Raw genomic sequence first — 20341 nt, 5'->3', positions numbered from 1 at the left:
GCTGGTTTTACCTTATCATCTTGTAGTCAAGGCATTTTGTTTTCTCATTTCTATCAGAACTTGACCATTCAGTATTGCAATATGTTCCTACTGGGAAACAGTTGTTTCATTCCTTTGCTTTCTACTGCATATGAAATTTAGACTGTAATGTGATAAGCTTCTGTTTAGCTTTTGCTGGATCCATTCCACTGTTTTGTCTTCCATCCACACTCTAATGGTAACATGGCTGGAGAAATGCGGTATTCTGAAATTACAGAAGGTTACATTGTTGGTTTGGTTTTTTTTTTTTTTTTTCTTTCAGATTTGTTGGAAAGATATTAAACTTCAGAAAAAGCTGCAGTTGTGGTAAGAACGCTTAAAATAGAGCAGTGTCTGCTACAGCTTCTGCATGTGTGGGGTGGTGTGGGTGGGAATTCCCCAGTAACTGATGCTGTGTGCAACCCTGAGGTGTTAACTCTTTCTCATAGGGTGACCACTGTCTGTATCTTATTCTATACTGAGGCTTCCCCAGACAAATCTCCTTCTTCCAAATGAGTTGCTACCTTCTTCAAGTGTTGAAATATACTAATTTCTGCCACCTTTTCTGCCTCAGAGAATCTGTCTATGGCCGTATGGATTAGAGTCCCAGATCTGTCATGTGCAGTTCCTATGGACAATCCCTTAAATTGTGGCAGATGTTTAACTCACCTGAATCAACCAATCTAGTTCCACAACCAAAGATTCAAAATGCTTAGAACTGATATACATCCACCTATCAGTCGTGGGAAGTCCTCCTAGCCTCTACTTCCATTCTGTTTGTCTTTTCAATGTCCTTTGACTTGGTTGTAATAATTTTTTCCCAAAATTTCATTCATATTCCTATACCTCTAAGAAGAACTATTGCAACACACATTTGTAACCCCTTCTGTCTATCTATAGTTCATCAGGGTAAATATTTCAGCTGTCCTTTAAGTTCTAATGATTCCTTCTCTCTTCTATCTGAAGCAATGGTAAAAAAATTGCCTTTTTTTTGGCAGGGTAATTTTGAAACTCAGAATAATCTTTGTGCTCCTTATATTCCCTAAGGGACTTAACAGGGTAAATTTACATCATCACTTCCCAGGCAAATAATAAGTCTTATAGACTCCTTAATTGATTCACCTCTTCCATCTGACCACAAGTCACTGGCACATTAACAAATACTGTAAGGTTAGATGGGAATTGGCAAAACAAAAGGTATTTTTCCCATAACTGTTTGTCCGTGTTCTTGCACCTGGGGATAAATGTGGGATAAAACACAGTACATGCTTGTGAACAGCTCTTGCAAGGCAACTGGTCTGAGATGCCTCCATGGTGATTTGTTTTGTTTTCTTGCATTTTTAAGATACTGTTGCTACTTTCTATATGCAGACAGGGAAAATATTTAGTTGTTTCAGATGCTAGAACTGTTTCTTTAACAAAAAGCATTTCTACTTCAGACTTCTGAAGGAGACTTGAGTTGTCTTCCCGTGGGAATTGATTTAGACATACCTGGAAAATAGATGACTTTTGTACTCACTAGTTTATTTCAAAATATCCAAAGAACTGGGCACATTTTAGCCTACCTGCTCATTGCTACTGAACAGAGGAAGGACATGGACCTGGTGGCTGGCAGATATTCTCTTGCTACTTTCTCACTCAGAATTTATCTGAGTGAGAACAAACTTCATGATCAGTTTTTACAGCTACATTTTAAAGGCCTTATTTGGACATTTACAGTTGCACACCAATACTCTCTATGCACAATATCCCGAGGCACATCATCTATATTCATTTCAATGGAAGTTAGGAGATTTTGGAACTCCCTCTGCATCTGTTTACCCCTACACCCTGTGAGAAAATGCATTTTAATCATGCCATTGGGCTAGGGGCACTGTCAATGCACTTACCTAATCCTAATCCTCCCCATAGCATATTAAAATTGCAAACTCACCCAATATTCCATTGTGCATTAAAATATGTGGATTTATACAGTCTGTGTCTGTGTTTATGTAGTTCATTTAGAAATATGCTGAATGTTTTTTAGATTATAAAGTCTCAAGCACAAAAATTAGGGTAAATCAGTTGACTTTAAGCCTTCGCTACTCAGTGTATAGCTTCAGACAATTGTTACAGCTTGTATTTGAAAGCCTGCATATCCTATGCAGAAATAGTTAACTCCTGGAAATTATGCAGTTCTCATAACCTCGAACTTCAGAAATTGAGATGAGGTAGCAGAATTATTATAATTAATATAGAATTAGATTACAAAGAGAGAACCAAGATTTTTTTTTTTCTTTTTCTTCTTCTTGGAATTAGGCAACACTGGGTAAAATTAGGGTCTCTTAATTTTTTTTTTAATTTTATTTGGGTATCACATTGGAATACCTTCATCACAGTTTATTTTATATTACAATGTATGGAGATATTCAATCTACAGAGAAGTTATAGCCAAAAGAAGTGTAGTAGAAGCATGTAAGATAAGTAAATTTACAGTTAACTCTGTATTTTCACATGCTAATTTATTTGGAATTCCAAAGTTTAACCTTAACTCTGTATTTTCTGAATTTAGAAAGCTAGTTCAGGATAATTGTACCATCTATAGGATTAATTTTTTATTTCTCATTCTATGTTACTGATATTTGCTCCTACCCATATATCTTCAAAAGAGAAAGCAGCTGATTAGTTCTTGCTTTATGTTTAAACACATATATGCTAACATTAACACTTGACCAATGTCAAGACAGAGTTAAGGTAGACTGTAGAGATGAGTAAATATAAAACAAAAACTGTGTGTTTTGGGATCATGACATCTTTTCAATATTTGAAAAGAACTTCTGCCAGGACCTCCAGGCTGATTCTCAAGGGAGAGGTGTGGAGAAACTTCTGGGTCTTGATTGAGACTTCAGCTCAATGAAAAATTAAAACATTGAAGCCCACAAGAAAACTATTGCCAAAACCACAAAAATTGGACTTTTTGCTGAATAGAACCTATAGAAAGTAATCATTCTGAGTTTAGAATGCAACAAATAGTTTGTTTCAGCTGAAGTCAAGTTTGGAGTTATAGATGTTGTATCTTTTTACCTGCTTGAAAAAGGAAGATCTTAAATTACAAAATCTTGGCACCCTCTCTGTGACCTTCATGTTATTGGGAATATTTTCCCACTGATGAAAAATAAACAGTAAGTTCACCTCATTACACCTGTATACCCCTACTCAAAGTAATATACTTCTTTGTATCTTCATAAAGGCCACAAGTGCATATGAGATTTAAAAAGAGGACCTTAGCCAATGAAGTCTGGTAGAAGCCTATAGCTTACCAAACCAAGTAAAATCTCCAGCAGTTTGAACAAATCTTTTGCTGGGACCTTCAGAAGATAAATACTCATCCATCCAGCTCCCTTCCTGTTTTGTAATGTCTCCCTGTCTAATTTAATAAATGCTTTCTTGCTGTTTCTTGGCATCTTCCAGAACAAGGAATGTAAACTGAAAAGACCATGGAGACTAGGGTTGGCCCAGAACTGCACAATGAATAATATCAGGAGACACAGAGACGAGTCTGTCAGCCCATACCTCTTGCCATGGCCTCTGCGAGGGAAGGTTGCTCAGTGCTCCGTGAAGCAGACTTTTGTTATACAATAGTTAAGGCACATGAAAGTCAGAAGATAAATGCACGCTCTAACAGGTCAGCTGCTAAAACTACTACAGCACAGAAAAAAAAAATCCAAAAATAACAATAGGAAAGGTAATGCTGGAGAGAAAATAATACAGCACAAGGATCACCAAAGAATTATTGACACTAGTTTATGACACCTTCAGTCAGGTAGAACATCCCAGGAAAGGACAGTAGCTGCTGGATAAATATATTTTATTTATTTATAGTCTACAGTTGTCTATTATTCTTTAAATTAATGAAACAGGATTTGTACTGTGACAGTTGCTCTCCAAAATGAGCACCCAAACTTTTGATGTCTAAATTGTTTAAAGTTAAGATAATTCCTTTTTAAATAGTATATCTCAAAATATACATAAAATTCATCTCTTTGTGAAGTGGACTTTCTACAGAAGGCCAGAGATTTATTTTTTATTCATTCATGGAAGAGCCATTGCTGTAGATGCACATAAGAAGGTGTACTTAAAACATTCATTAATTCTGCTTCTGGGTGGCTTTGGAAAACTATGAAGACTCTTCAGATTCTAATATTTTGCCTCCATGCAGTTTTGCCTTTCAGAAATAGCTTGCTATTGTCTACATGTTCATACAGCCTATTCTTGGATTTTTGAACTATCATAAGAGAGTGTTGTATTAATAAAAATTCAATGTTGAATGGCATTTATCTGCAGGTTACAGAGCTCTTTGTAGAAGAGAAAAAGCTTTAAGGGCAAAAGAGTACAATGTAGTGTGCAAAGAACAGCATAGTTTCTATCACTGTTCCTGGGGATTGGGTATTCCTGAATAAGATCAATTTGGTATAGATTTTAGCCTATTTGTCAAAGAGGGCAAAGCTACTCTTGCTTGTTGAATGATTTGAAATTTATGCATCCTTATTTATTCATATAATTCATTTATTTATGGCTTGTTTCCAAAATTCTGTCTTTGCCCCCTTCTTATGTGGCCACTGAAGGGTTTTGTTTGACATTAGGAGAACATTTTGAGAGAGCACAGCCCTCCCTAGATCCAAGTGCTCTTCAGTTCTCCTCAGGACTAGTACTAATCAGTACTCACTAGCTTACATGCCCCTTTCTATTCATGTACTGCAGTCTGTTATTGTTACCTCTCCTTTAGACTGTAAAGTTCAGGTGAGTGGGATAATATCCTGCATCTTCTTTAACAGCCTTGATCATACAGTGAGACCTGGGCAGTACAACAGCAGACCAACAGCAGATTGCCACCATGGACTGCCAGTCCTTTGGGAAATAGGTAGTTGGAGTTTATGAGGTACCCAAATCACTTGTATGACCACTAAGATGAAGGTAAGCAACTTTTATTGTGATGCAATTCATTACAAAAATAATCAGTTTGAAAAATAAAAATAAATAAAAATAAATTGAGATAAAGTCAGATAAAACTAAAGACTGTATCGAGGGACATGGATATATCCACAGGACTTACTGACCCTGGCCAGCTCTCTCAGGTGCTCCCAAACCCTGCCCACAGCCCAGGGCCCCATTTCAGCCCCCCAAGGCCATCAGCTCCTGCCCCAGAACTGCCACAGCAGGGCCAGTTTCCAGCTCCTCACAGCCCTGCCCTGCTCAGCTGTGCATCCACTGAGTCAGGCTCACCCACAAGCCTGTGTCCCAACCTCTCCTCAGTCCATTCCCAGGGAAGTGCCCAGTGCCCAGGCCTGGGGCTGGTCCTGCTGCCCCCAGCTGCCCTTGCTACCAGGGTACTGCCCATCCACCTCCCATGGAGGAGCCCTGTGGCTCTCAGTGCCTGACCCCAAGGAGTCACTGGCCCTTGTGGCACCCTCATGACACAGTCAGTTCAAACTCAGGAGAGGATATAAGCATTCACAGAAACTGTTTGCAATCCTGTTATTTTCATTACCATGACTGAATCAAATGGGTTTTTTAATCTGTTCACATTACTCTACAGAATCTTTTCTTACATTTAGCAGTCCCCAAAATGAGCTTGTGAATCAAACATTAATCTGTTGCATTTCTTGAATTTCATTTTCATCCCTTTTGGTTGACTAAATGGTCAGAGGTTAGGTTTGGCACCATAAATGTTAGTGATCTCCACACAGCAGGAGACCAACATTTCGTTGGCCAGTACTTAAAAATCTGGTTAGTTTTCCTATGTGTCATCCATTCACTGGTGTCTCTCATTGTAGAACTATGTAATGAGGCTGTGGTAATCCCTTGTGCAGACACATAAATATCTACACCAAACCCACAGATGATAACAGGTTCAGCTTATTTTCAGTTTATTGATGTCTTAAATGCTTTCCTGGTAGTTTCTCTCTTTTGAGTGTTAATTTTTTTTATTCAGCACTTCTAATCCTGAGCTAAATTTTAGGAAATTATTTCCCACTGTGGCTCATGTTTTATTGAAGCATGCACACTTTCTTTTCTTGTACTGTTCTTTCTGTCTGTGTGAAAAGCACCAACCTATTAATTTCTGAAGAAATCTTGTTACTTTATGAATGACATTATTTGTTATGTTTCCATGAGAAAACAACACCCTAGGCCTTTCCTTCCAGGTCTACTGTATCCCTGTGAGATGGGAACCTGTGTAGTTCATGTTGAAGGAATAACTCTGTTGTTTATCTAACTTTAAGTATTAGCTTTACATTCAATTTAACATTTTCCATACCCGTATGCTGGCCTCTTAGATCTTCTGAATGCTCTTTCCAGAGAAATAAATAAACAAGAAATTACAGAGCAAAAAACTATGAAACTAGACCAACATTCCTCAAACTGTGGTAATTTCCACCAAACTGAGGACTCCAGCAACATGTAAGAATAGTAGACCCGTATAACATGAGATTCCCTCATCTGGATCTCGATAAACTTGAAACAGAGATAAGAGGAAACACATCAAGAAAATATCCAAACTTGCCGAAAGAATGTTAATCAAAGCTTTACAGCCTCGCAGGTCATGCTATCAAATCCTAGGTATAAAACTCACAAATTTAAAAATTTTGCTTTGAAACATCACTGCAGTAATTAATAGATTAGATTTTTAAAAAATCTTTGGGTATCATTCACGCTTCATTACCCTCAAATCCAGTGTTTGATGCTCTGTGAGTGTTGATAACACCCTCTGGATTCAATGTAATATGACTTATCCATGGGTATACCTGGACTTTAATATTTAGTGATTTGTCAGAAATAGTCTTTTAAAATTTTCCTTGTTTCTTTTTCTGATGAACTTCCCAAAACCCCTTAAAAATTATTACATATTTTCTGTGGAAAAAGTTAGTGGTCCAAACAGACTCCTACCTGTAACAAACAGAAATTGCATTAACATTTAAGGAAGAAAATTTAAAAATGCAGCTTAAACACTGAGCTGGATTTTTAGAGTAATTTGTGTAATACAAGTGTAGTGTGTAGCTGTTCAGAAACAACTTGTAACTCTGTCATGAAAAATGGCTAGTAGTTTTCATTTAACACTAAATAAGGAACTGTATTTAGCATTAACAGTAGAGCTATTCTGCATCTTGTATTCTGTTTCAAATAATATCTTTTGCCTAAAATCTTCTCTTGCCTCTGCTGCTTATCTTCCTCATTACTTATTATACAAACAGTGCAGTTCTTCTTGAGGATGAGAGATGGATTAAGGAATAAGATTGCGGTGAGGTTAAAGATGTTTGAGAAGAACAGAGCAGTGTGTCATATGGGTGACATTTATCAGGACCCAGGTGCTGGGGGAGTTGAAGCTTTCTGAGCCAACTTCACAGAATACATCTTTTTATCCACTTTCTCTTTCAGTTAACACAGAAAGCAGAGCAGGAAATGTTCTCTTCCTGTCTTATCTATGCCTTCACCTGGAACTTGCCAGTAGTAGCCTAGCACGTACCACCTACTGCTAACACACAAGGCAGAGATTTGACTACTGTTCCATTAAGAAAGCAGTATTCATCAGTCAGTACTGCCTCCCATTTTGTGTGTATTCCATCCTGCAAAGCCTCCATTCCCTTGGGGATTTGATATACCTCATCATATTTTACACAGACTAACTTAAACCTAAAGAATGACTTTGGTATGACTTGGCAATGCTATGAAGCCATTTTAAAAGCATATACTTTACATGCATTTGTACTTCAGTACTTAATCTCATTCAGCACTGATGAAATATTCCCATTTATTGTGGAAATTATCCTATGGTTTCCCTTTGCTGATGATGGTTACTTTTAACAGGGGATAGATTCTGCCCCTCTGCTCAGAGAAACACCAAATCTTCTTCCAAGTCCCTCAAGATCGTTTCATGGGAGACACTGTGATACCAGCTGTAAAACAGCTAAGGTTTTGTTAGTAGGAGTTGTGTTCTTCCTGACAACAGATGTAGGATGCAAGTTTCCCTCTTTACTTTTTAGTGTGTTCTTTTTGGTCTTCCATCTTTTCAACCGGCCTCAATTTTTTATTCTGCTCCATGGTATCCTTTGATTTCTTGTAATATTCTGTTCTAACCTTCAGTGGCACTTAAGATAAATATTGCCTCTTTCCTTCTAAAACAAGTGACTAGGGCTCTTCCTTTTGGCAAGAGGGAATGGTTGAAAGCACAGATGAACAGGGAATTGTGCATTTTTCTTTTCTTTGTTTGCCTTAGAGAAAATGTTTGCCTAATTGTGTCATCACAATCTCTAAAGCAGTTTATCAGTGAGCAACTGACAATTAAAATATGCAATTTTCCTTAAATAGGAGGCATATTGTCAGGTAATCAAAAGCCAGAAACATTATTCCAGTGCATCCAACACCTTCAAGGTGTAGAATTTAGCCTTCTTAAATACTGCAGCCTTAAAAAGAAGTGCTTTTAGACTCTATCCCAATACTTGGGTGCACACTATAATCTGTGGAGAAGCTCTGTAATTTTTGTATATTTTTATTTCTCATTGATACTTTAAGATTCACACCTGACAAATATATGACCTTCTAGGCAAGGGTTCTGCTAGGGTTGCCTTACTTAGCCTTCTAAGCAAATACCACTAGGGTCAGGTTATGAGCTTAAGTCTGCAGGAGTTTTACCCCAAACAATATTTTGTCCTTATTTCTCACTTTTCCTCCCTACTATCCTTCCTTTTTCATTTTGGAATTAACTTTCTCACAAGTGTGATTTAACCCCATATCTTTAGTTTGATTTCCAATAGGAACTCCTTCAAAGGTTGTTTCTCTGGGTAAATTGTTAGAGCAAGGCAGCCTCAGAAATGAGCTGTGTTTGCTGACTCATTAGACCAGTTACACCTGTGGTACAGTGTATTATGGTTCTTCTCTCAGCTGAGGGCTTCCAAGCCATGGATGCAATTGCATTTATTTTACTCTGTAGTAACCGATGTCTTAGAGCAGAAAGAAATAATGAAATTGTGCTGCTGAAATACAGGTTTCGTTATTTCTAAATTTAGACACTAATTTCATGGTAGTTAATAATCTGCAGCATCTAAGGAGGGATAATGAGAGAAGGGGGGGAAAAACCCCACAACAAAAGCCCCTTCTCACCCAAATGAAAAAGAAGGCAGTTTTGCCAATCTTGCACAGTTATCACAAAGCAGGAACTGAAAGCACATAATGCGACTGAATGGTTTTGGGATTTACAGTGTTTCTGTGGGAAACAGCGTGTTCCCATTCCACTCAGCACTTGTCAGTTTTGTTCCTTGCTATGCAAAGAGATGTGGACAGGCTGGAGAAAGATCACGAAGATGATCAAATGACTGGGAAGTCCCTCATAAGAGAAAAGGCTGAGAATGCTGGGTTTGTTCAGTGTTGAGAACAAAAAAGGTTTACACAAAACTTCATGATCATGTTTCAGCATTTAAAAATTGGCTACATGGAAGATGGAGACTCCATTTTTACAAGAAGCCACATGGAAAAGAGTAATGGCTGCAAGTTAGTCCTGAGAAGATTTACATGAGACACAATACAATTTTTTTTCAGTGAGAGCAATCAGCCATTGAAATCTCTTCAGGGAAGTGGTGGGTTTCCAATGTTGGACACTTTTAAGATTCAGCTGTGTAGGTTGCTGAGCCATCTTTTCTAGACTGTACTTTTGCCAAGAAAGGCTGGACCAGATGATCCTTGAGGTCCACTTCCAACCTAGCATTCTATGATTCTACATTCTTTTTCAGGGTAAGTTTATCTATTGACTTTTTATGGCTTGTTTATGACATGGCAGTTTTTATTCTCTCTTGGCTTTGACTTTACTAATGGTTATACTGACATCAAGGCATATGTGTGTATTAATTTGAAATAATACATGTCAATTATATAATAGTGCTTTTCTGTTTTGATACAATGTAAACATTCCAGATTTTAAAAAAAAAAAAATCAGGGAGATGGTATGGTTAGCCAGACAACAATATAATTTTTTATAGTTCAATTTTCCAGTGCTGGGAAGGAGGTAACAGTGGTCTTTATGTATAGAGGCAAATCTATCACGCTGCACAGCCCTTCCTATTTTTAAAACTTGTAGGGAGAGAGAGGGAGTCAAGGAGCTAAAAGCTTTAGCCAGAAATGTTTATTTCTATAGCATAAAGAGTAAAGAGCTAAAACTACAGACACTGAAGAGTAGTATTTGAGGAAGTAGTTTCAACATCTGATTGCAGCTAGTTGTGTTCTTATGGAATTGAGGAAAAAGAACCCAGACACAGTGAACTTGAAAGAGGTAGACAAGGAACTTATAACAGCTTTTTTGGAATGGATACCTTAATTTAGGCTCTCAGTGGTCAGAAATTAAGGCAAGTAAATGTTCTGCAGTCAACAAGTGCTGAATGCCCTTGATAGGTGTTGCTGGTTTTAAGCAGTTCTGCAAAATCAAGGTAAGTTTTTTCTATATACTCCAGACCCTTATGCTAGGCATTCATTTTAGGAAACTGTTCAAATATATGAAATAATTTGAAAATGTATTGCATAAATTAAATGAAATCTTTAATTCTTGTTCTAAATTTTTCATTTTAGTAAGCTATTACAGAGTAAGGAGTGAAATAGAACTTGTACCAAAATCAATTAAGAAATTCCAGAGCTGCATCCTAGGACAAGAAATGATTGATAGTACTCTCTTATGAAACAAACAAACAAACACACAACCCTCAAAACCCAACAAACCCCCAGTTTTCTTGAATTCAGTGTTCTGTGCTGAAAAACTTTGTTGACTATCTGGTAAACTGAATAACCAGCACTGAAAACACTCTCCAATTAATCTACCAAGCCTCATTTTATTGTAATTTGACCTGTAATTTGTTTTAATTTTCTTTTTAATTTCCAACAGTAGCTGAGATTCCCTTTGCTATTGAGACTAGACTCAGATTTTTGTTTGTTCATAAGAAGACTTTTAAATAGTGCTTACAAGTGCAGTAGTTGGGTGTTTCTGTGTAGAAATGAATGTTGCCACAACACAAGACTTAATACAAAGTTTCTTGCTGCACCAAATATACTGATTCAGCTGTTGTTGCACCCCTCCACAATTCCTGTTCTGCAGTGTTTGGAAAATTTAGATTACTATGTAACATCATCTCTGTCCCTTCTGAGAGAAGAGGAGTGCAGGGAAACTACAGTTTTCCTTTAGGGAAAACCCAAAAGAAAAAATGGGGTCAAAATAAAGCAGGCTAAGATATAGCAGAAACCCTTTTCTTATTTCTTAGTGGATGTGATGCCAGGAGGGTTATATTGCTGTGGTGGATGGGAGCTGTTTTCTTCATTCTCTACATGTGAGGTACTGTACTCCTTGAGAGGGCTGCACCTGAGAGCAGGCAGGAATGATGCCTATTCCCTGTTCCTGTGGTGTCTGTCGGGGTTCAGACAGGAGCCACGGCAGGTGGGAGGGTTGGAATATTCTCTCAGAACAAGCCAATCTAAGCCAGGCCAGGGCAGAAGTGTGGCTGTGCAGGACTGGCCTAAGGAGCACAGGCGTGGCTGCTGGCCAGTGGCATCGGATCTGGCGGTCCTCAGAGGAGCAGTGGGCAGACCCACAGCCGTGCCTCAGGCATGATGGAGCAAGGCTGTTGTTATCCAAGATTATATGTGGAATATACTGCATACCAGGAAGCTGCTAAACATTCACGAGCTGAAAGAAGACTGGGGGAAAGGATCATCCTCCTGCAATGGCACAGTAGGTAAGGGGAAAAGGAGAGATTTTCTTTATTTTTTCACTTCCAGCAGGGTGGAATTTTCACCATTCCAAAGTGACTTTTTTTTCAGTACACAGTCAAATGTAACACAGTTAAAAAAAAATCCCCTTTGTATGCCTATTCTAACTAAAATGTGCAGCCAGAACTTCCTCAAAACTTAGCTGACCCAGGGTCAAAAATAAAAATTATATTGTTATTGCTATAGATATTTAATGATACACCCTGCCACTCAGCTTCTCTTTAGACTGATGTGGTTAGACGTTTTAGGAATACCTTATAAAAAGAAAGACCATTTCCCTTAGGTGGTTCTTGTTTTGTTAAGGTATGCTAAAAAACTCTGCCAATATCTTTGTGAACCCTTTTAAACTACCTCTTTAACCCACAGCAGGAGCAGCTGCATTACCAGAAAGGGCAGGCTCAGCCTTCATAATCTTTCACATCAGTTTGTTCCAGGACTTCACACTGCTTCTTGTTAGAAAGTTTTCTCTGGTTTCAGGCTGAAATCCTCCTTGCTGTGAGTTTACTTTGCAGCACCTTTTCTCATCTTCACTGGACATGGAGAACAGTATATTACCCCTCTCTTCACAGCTGTAATGTGCAGCTACCTGCATTTTACTTTTTATCATGTTTCTCCTAGTTGTTTCTTCTCCATAAAATATAGCCCGAATTCCTTCACTATTTCTGTATGTTTAAAAACCTCTGATCATTCTTGCTGCTGTTCTCAGTGCTCTCTTTAGTCAATCCAAACCTTCTTTAACTAGGGTCCAAGAGATAAATGCTTTTACTTCCACTGCAACTTTGTGAACAGTGCAAAAAGCAGAAGAACCAAAAACAAAGGATTATAGGCATTACTTTCTTTTTACAACTCAGTAATAAAATTATGCTTTGGCACAACAGGAAAAGACCATTGAGGTGTGTTCACTATTGATCTGTGGTAAATCTGATACAGATTTTTTTCTCCATAGATAGATACAGTGTAGATTGCATATACAATCCACTACAAGCTTCTGTTCAACAACTCAGCAGCTTTGTCATTTTTTCCATCTTATATTTGTACAGTTGTTTATCCTTACACAGGAGAAGAGCTTGGGAAAAAAATCAATAAAACCAAGAAATTACTTCTTCTTTCTCCACCAGCAGAGCAAGTCTTGGCAACATCTCTCATTATATGGCTGAACTAGTGGGGACCTGGCTGGCACAGAGCAAGCTCTATTAAGTGTGCAATTGCATATTGACCTCTACTTGCTAATAATTGTGTCATTAGGATTTTAATAATGGTCTGCTCTTCAAGGTTGAGTGGGTGTTGTTTGTCCCTAGCTCCATCCTAAATGCTATTGCAATAACAGATTGACAAGAATTTTCCTTTAATTAGATTCAAACATTTTAGGAAAGCTAAAGAAAGCTTGCTGCAGAGCACATATGCAAATACATGGTGGGAAATAGGAAATGGTAACAGTCTGGAGCTGCTTCTTCAACACTGTGATTGACAGATTCAATAGGCACATCTGGTAAGCAACTTCATGGCAGGGCCTGCATAAGCACACTGTAAAATTGTAAATGTGGTCTGTGGAGGATAAGGGCTCCTTAGATCTGACATTATGTTTATCAGGCTCACACTTTTCTAGCAGGAGAGGCCCTTTACCGTCTACTGTAAACAGAAAGAAATCAGAGGCTCTCACATGCAGGGCTGTTGGCAGATCACCATGAACTTGTTTCAGCCAGAGCACACTTCGTCGTCATGGTCAGTGAAAGCCTCTGAGCTTCAAAGGTAAGTCCTGCGCTCAAAGAGAGACATTGCCATGACCCACGACTCCTGGCAGATTTGGTTTCAGTTACTGGAAGATTCTCAAAAAATTCAAAGGCACTTCAGCTCCCTTCAAACTTCAGCAAAGAGCAGCAGACCTCCTAAACAAAGTGCAAAGTGTAGCACTAGCAGTCCAGAGAGAGTCTGCATCTTGATTTTACTAGAGCAGATGTTATCTGCAAGTAATTAACATACTTGTCATCACCAGTAAAATAGATACAGAATTCTTCGAGCTTTTTTTTTATCCACCCTAAAGAAAAGTGTTTGTGCACAAAGCAAGATTTCCACATTAGTATTAAAATAACATTCAGTGAGGCAAACAGCATGTGTCATTTTTTTAGTTTCTTCCAGTTTCTTTTTTTTTTCAAAGAGCAATGCTGTAACACTTAGACCAGAGCTAGAGAACACATTTCATCACTGAGCTATATCTTTTGACAAGAGAATCTTTGATGTCTGCATTTTTTACTTCACTGTTATTATTTTCAAATGCTGCTGTTTGTTTTGCATAGAACCACAGCGAGTATGTAGCTCACTCTTATGAGTGTGGTGGGTTGACCCTGGCTGGACACCAGTTGACCACCAAAACCACTCCATCACTTCCTTTCTCAGGTGGGCAGGAGAAAATATAACTGAAGTCTTGTGGGTTGAGATCAGGACAGGGAGAGATCACTCACCAGCTGCCATCATGAGCAAAGCAGACCTGACTTGGGGAAATTAGCTTAATTTATTACCATTCAAATCAGAGTAGGGTAAAGAAAAAAAAATCAAATCTTTAAAAACACCTTTCCCCCACCTCTCTCTTCTGCCTGGGCTTAATTTAACTCCCCATTTTCTCTACCTCCTCCCACCCAGTGGTATAGGGAGACAGGAAATGGAAGCTGCAGTCAGTTCATCACACATTGTCTGTGCCACTCCTTCCTCCCCAGGGGGAGAACTCTTCACACCCTTCCTCTGCTCCAGAGTGTGGTCTCTCACAGGAGGTACTCCCTCACCACCTCCTCATGTCTGAGCTCTTTCCATGGGCTGCAGTTCTTCACGAACTGCTCCAATTTGGGTCCTTTCCACAGGTGACAGCCCTTCAGGAACAGCCTGCTCCAGCGGGTGCCCCTCAGGGTCACAAGTCCTGCCAGCAAACCTGCTCTGCTGCAGACTCCTCTCTCCATGGGTGCACAGATCCTGCCAGGAGCCTGTTCTAGCACAGGCTTCCCACGGGGTCACAGCCTCCTTTGGGCACCCACCTGCCCAGACACGGAGTCCTGCATGGGCTGCGGGTGGATCTCTGCTCCCCCATGGACCTCCCTGGGCTGCAGGGGCACTGCAGCTGCCTCACCATGGTCTGCACCAGGGGCTGCAGGGGAATCTCTGCTCCGGTGCCTGGAGCAGCTCCTCCTCCTCCTCCTTCATTGGTCTTGGGGTCTGCAGGGTTGTTTCTCTCACTTATTGTCATACCTCTCTCACAGTTGAAGTTGAAATTGTACAGGGTGGTTTTTTCCTTCCTAAATGTATTATCCCAGGGGATGTTGTTGACTGGCTGAGCCTTAGCCACTGGAGGTTCTGTCTTGGACTTGGTTGGCATTGGCTCTATCAGACACAGCTGAAGATTCTGGTAGCTTCTCATAAAAGCCACCCCTGTCGACCCTCCACTTTCAAAACTTGGCTACACAATTCCAATACAATGATTTTCACCACAACATAACCTTAGTGAAATCCAAAGGTTTCACTGATCTCCAAAGAGATTTCTTTTTATATGGAAGTATACGGAACTCAGGGACATAGCTGTGTATCATCTTTGCTGCAGCCACATCCCTAATAAATATACTACCTTGTTAAAATAACTGTTTTAAAGGTTGTACACTAACCTGTCTTGTAAGTTTTAATTAGCTTACAAGCTTGGAAGATGAGATCTACTCCATAATTTCTCCGTATTCGCAGTTAGTTTTTCCTCTGTCTAGGATGTCTGTAAAGACTTGCTCCACTGGAAATGTTTCACCTCCCTCACCTTCACCAAACTCTAGGTCTTCATTTGTGAGATTTAAAAAAAAAATAATAAATTGGAAGTTTCTGAGGAGTATTGAGTTAGTTAAATGATTGAAAATTCAAACATTTTTTTTGGCCTGCTATTTTCAGTTGTTGTTTTGCTAATCCTGACACATAACAGGATGATTCCCTTTACACTGCTTCCTCTCACAAAGTTCATTTGAGCTGCTACTGTCTTAGAGAAGCGAGATGATTTTGTGGCTGTGGTGTTGTAGGAGAGGGAAAGTGATCTCTGTTTTTAGAATGGCCACAGGTTCCTTCTTTGATCTTGGCCAAATCATTTGATCCTGAGTTATTTTATCTCTAACAGAAGTCTGCTAGTCACTTTTTTCATCTCAGTAAAGTCTTCAGAGGAAAAAAAAGGTCTCATGTTTCTGATATGCCAGAAGTAAGAACTTCCGGGACAACTCTTGACTGGGGCTTACGTGTGACACAAATAACAGTAATTTATGCAGGGAAGTAAGAAACTTGAAGTCCTTCCATATTCCTTATGAAAGGTTATTTAACGTCTTAGCTCATCAGCTCAATGTGCTTCTTGAAATAAGCAGTGTTAACCTAATTTACAGAAGGAATTTGCTTTTAGAAGGTCAAAAGCAGGCAGCAAGCTGTAGTATAAAGAGCTAGTGGAAGAAATTGAACTTGAAACCAAGCTGCTCTGATTCTACTTTATTTAATATGTTCTTCCTAAATATCCCCAAGGTCTGCAGCAGCTTCTGTGTTGATTAGTGACAGGAGCTGAGTAGAAAGTGACTATCATGCCATAAAGTCTTGGGGGCACTGAATCTGGAATGAACCACACATATTTAAAACTAGCTAATACAGTGACATCTTGAAGCAGCCTAGGGCAGAGAAGTTTCCTCTAAACAGAGGTTTCTAGCCCACAAGTCCTTGAATACTTTTTTGTGAGTAAATGATCCCATGGCATGAGCTCTAATTAAAATCATATCAGGCCTGTTCCATATTACCCTGCACAATCTCTGGATCTTGCTTCTGTACCTTCCTCTGCCTCACTCACCAAGCTCCCCTTGTTTACATTCCAGATGCAAGGACTGTTAATGCAGCTGAGCTCGAGTAAAATAAATGCATGAATGGGATGGAGAACACCTGAAAGAAGGAAGTTTGTGTACTTCTAACTGTGTGAGACATTACAGTCCAAAGATGGTGTGGCAAAAGAAGTCCTTCCTTTATGTCCCGTGATGATGGATGGAAATGGAAGATTAAATGATGGCTCCTGAAGTTCTAATAAAGAAATGATGGTTCCCCCTCAACTAAGAGTGATGTGGTCATGACAAGGGTCCTGGTTATAAAGCTCTAAGTTTGATGCAGGATCTCTGTAAAACATCCTTTTGTCTCAATCATGAGTTCTCTCAAAGAACTCCTTATCTTCTAGATTCATCTACTTAGAGAATAAAAGGATAATATGAATCAATTATTTCAGTGGATATCTCCTTATTTAAATGTTGAAATGTAAAAAGCCCTGCTTCTCTGATGAAGGTGCAAGGCAAAAAATTCAGAGACCATCTATTTTTTACAATGCCAACCCTTCTTTCAGCACTTCCGCAAAATTCCCTATAATTTTTTATTATGTCCTATTCCAGAAAAGCTATGCTACACCTTTATTCTCCTCTTTTCATAGTTTCTTTTTGCATCTAGATATTGTTCTGTTCATTGTGGGGAAAAAAAGTATAGAAAATAAGCCATACAAGCAAAATTAGCCTTCTATTGTTTTTTACTGTCTTCATCATGGAGTTTTTGCTGATACAAGAATGTTATTAGAAATGTTTTTACTCTGCAGAAATACTGAAAAGCAAAAAAAGTTACTATTGGACTAATGCTGATAAACAAAACAAAAAAGTAAATATGCATTTTGGATGGGCAGTTTGGGAGCCTCAGTGGCAGGTATTTGAAATACTGAAGATTTTATATCAGTGGAAACTTTAATAATTGAGGAGGCCAATGGTGTACTTGTTTGATGACCATCTATGATATTAATCCTTTGAAGGCTGCAGTCAATAATGGTTTATTCAGTGCTGACAGGATGTTTTGTGCCAGGGAATCCAGGTTGCCAGAAGCAAGTGGTTAGTTGTTATTGAACAGACAAGCTTCAGTGTATTACTGTGGCCCACTCTATACCAGTGGTAGTACAAAAAGAAAAATTCATTTGAAGATGGCAGAAAAATAGAATAGATGGGGAATAGATGCTGTAAAATCAGGACATTTGAAGAATGCCTCTATGGAAGCAATCAGAGACCAGAATTAACTTAAACTTTACAAGAGATTTGATCTGAGCTGGAAAATAGATGATGGAAGCAACTATGGAAACTTTCCTGCTTAAAAGAATAATTTACTTTTCATAGCTGTTACTGAAAATTTTATTTTCAACATTTTGTGTCTTGAAAATAACCTTTTTTTATGGAAGATGACCTAGTTTGGTCTCAAATTTAGATGTAATTGAGGAAAAGCAAAAGTACTTAATAACACTTCCAGCAAAGTTGCAGTAGAACTTCGCATGACTTTTGTGCTCTTCAGTTGTGTTCAGGTTCAGAATCCTACATCCTGACTAAGGATGATAGAATCTGCTACATTAACCTGTGAGTGAGCTCCTGTATTCCTTCAGAATCATTTTGAAGAGACCTCTTCTCAAAGTGTGTGAGAAATGTGTGTTGATTCAGTGGAATTCCCTTTCAAGTACAAACAGACTGAAATGAGTGAGGCCATGTCACCACACATAAAAAGTTGCTTCCTCTTTCCTTTAAAAATGAGGACCAGTTGAATATCGGTATATGTGTTACAGTTTGTGCTGTTACTAAGGCTGGTAACCATTTCTTTAAAATGTCTCTAGCAGACATTTTCCTACTTTATGTAAGACTCTAATTAGTCGATTCAAATGATATTACCTTACAGCACAAAAATTAGTGGTACTGTGAAAAACTGAGACCTTCCTGCGTTGTTTAAAGCCTGTTCATTTAAACATCAGGCTTGTTTACACAGTTAAACAGAAAGTCTTGTTAGGGATAAAGAATATCCTGTAAAAGGAGAGACTGTATTCTGGAAAAAATGCATAAAAGAGTTGATAAGATGTTACCATTGCAATGACTGTATGTGCTGACCAGAGGACATTACAACTGAATAAGAAATGGTATTACCTATGTAGGTTGTATTAGCTGAATTACTGCCTGACCATTGTGCTCAGACTTTTATCTTAGCAATGCTAGAAAGAAGCTGACTCACTAATGGGAGTCAAAGAAGAGCAACAAGAATTATGAGAATCCTAGAAATACTCCTTAACAAAAAATGTCCTAAACGTTTCTAATTTTCACTTAGAAATTTGTTTGCACCACACTACTACTGGGAGAAGGTAGAGATTTTCAATAGGAAGACTGTTATAACAAGATTAAGGGGCTGGATATTAACTGAATTCAGACAAAATGTACTTACTCCACATCTCACTTTGACTCTCTTCTTTCTATGTACAAATCTTTTGTAAAAACACCCCAGTTTCTGTGAGGAACTGTAACTGAGACATGGACAGGGTTCCAGAAGAGCACAAACAGTGGTTTCCCTGGACAAATTTTTCTGGTAAATTAAGTGTTTTTGGGGCCATTGTCTAGCATTAAAGCCAACTGGCATGGAAGATACCATATCCATATTGTGAAAATCTCTTCACTCTCTATCTCATGATAGCTACTTACAATTTACCTATTGGAAACATTATGTAAAGAATGCCTGTTTCCAGACCATACAATGGAATTATTTGGGAAAATAGCAGCTGTCTCTGGCAAAACTGATCCTGGGGTGTTTCTGCAATTTTGTGGGCAATCAAGTCTCAATGGAACAACTCCTGGGACAGTATAATTCAATAGAGTAGATGAGGTTTTAGTGTGCTGCTGGAGATCCCAAGCCATCACAATCAGTGGTTTCATGCCTTCTCACACCGTGGACAGACACATAAATCAGCTGGGCTCCAGAACATGAGACTCAAGTGTCCAGCAGCAGTGTGTGACTGAGAAAGAGAAAACAGAACTTTGGTTGACATCTTCTAGTAGCCCTGGTGAGGCATTTCACTTCTTAAATGCTCTTCATCTCAGTTTCCAAAATGGAAACAAAACAAACCAACTAACCCATCAAACAAAAAAACCTGACATCAAAAGCCTGACACAAGCCCTTGACATCCAAAGTTTCATAGACCACCAAAAGTGACACCTCTTTTAAAATCAAATCACAAGTTAGTCTTGAGAAGCTTGGAGAGAAAAAAAAAATCTTCCCTTAAAGTTCAGAAGAGTCTTATGACCAAGGCTACTTTGGCTTTTGTATGTCCAAACATAGACACTTATTGAAACAAAAGCATTCAGAATTACCAGTGTTTTTGGAAAATCCAGAAGGTATTAGTTTTTATACTCTGCAGGATCTGTGTTTTTCTCTTTCGTTTGTGCTGCAATGGCTTTGTGGAGCTCTTAAGTGCAATTGGAATAAATTGAAGAATGTAGGGACTCCTAAATGGACTATGCCTTAGATACAGGATAACATTATAATATGAAAGTGGAGTGGTTGGCAGCTGAACACAGAAGTCCCAATGGGACCTGTGCCCTGTAGCCTAAGACAAGAGGTGACACTTGATATTTGCAGCTTACTTGCTATCCCACACAAAATCCCAGCAAACTGCATTTCTTAACAAATAATTCTGTATGCCACATCCTCACCATTGATCACACTGTCAGAGACT

The 20341-nt window shown here is 38.7% G+C and overlaps 1 long non-coding RNA gene across 1 annotated transcript in view; it reads left to right on the top strand.

The window, feature by feature from the left end:
* Positions 1-16892, top strand: part of LOC136287749 (uncharacterized) — a 34407-nt gene extending 17515 nt beyond the window's left edge. The window contains exons 3-6 of the long non-coding RNA XR_010720296.1: positions 302-345; positions 4833-4971; positions 9464-9780; positions 16659-16892. This is a non-coding gene — a long non-coding RNA (uncharacterized lncRNA). The remainder of the gene's footprint in view (positions 1-301; positions 346-4832; positions 4972-9463; positions 9781-16658) is intronic.
* The last annotated feature ends 3449 nt before the right edge of the window (positions 16893-20341 follow it).

This window comes from Chamaea fasciata, unplaced genomic scaffold, assembly GCF_029207755.1.
Source record: "Chamaea fasciata isolate MVZ Bird 193981 ecotype frontalis unplaced genomic scaffold, bChaFas1.0.hap1 SCAF_3, whole genome shotgun sequence".
NCBI classification, from domain to species: domain Eukaryota; kingdom Metazoa; phylum Chordata; class Aves; order Passeriformes; family Sylviidae; genus Chamaea; species Chamaea fasciata.
Note: the sequence above shows the minus strand (reverse complement) of the source record. Positions and strands in the feature narration are given on the sequence as shown.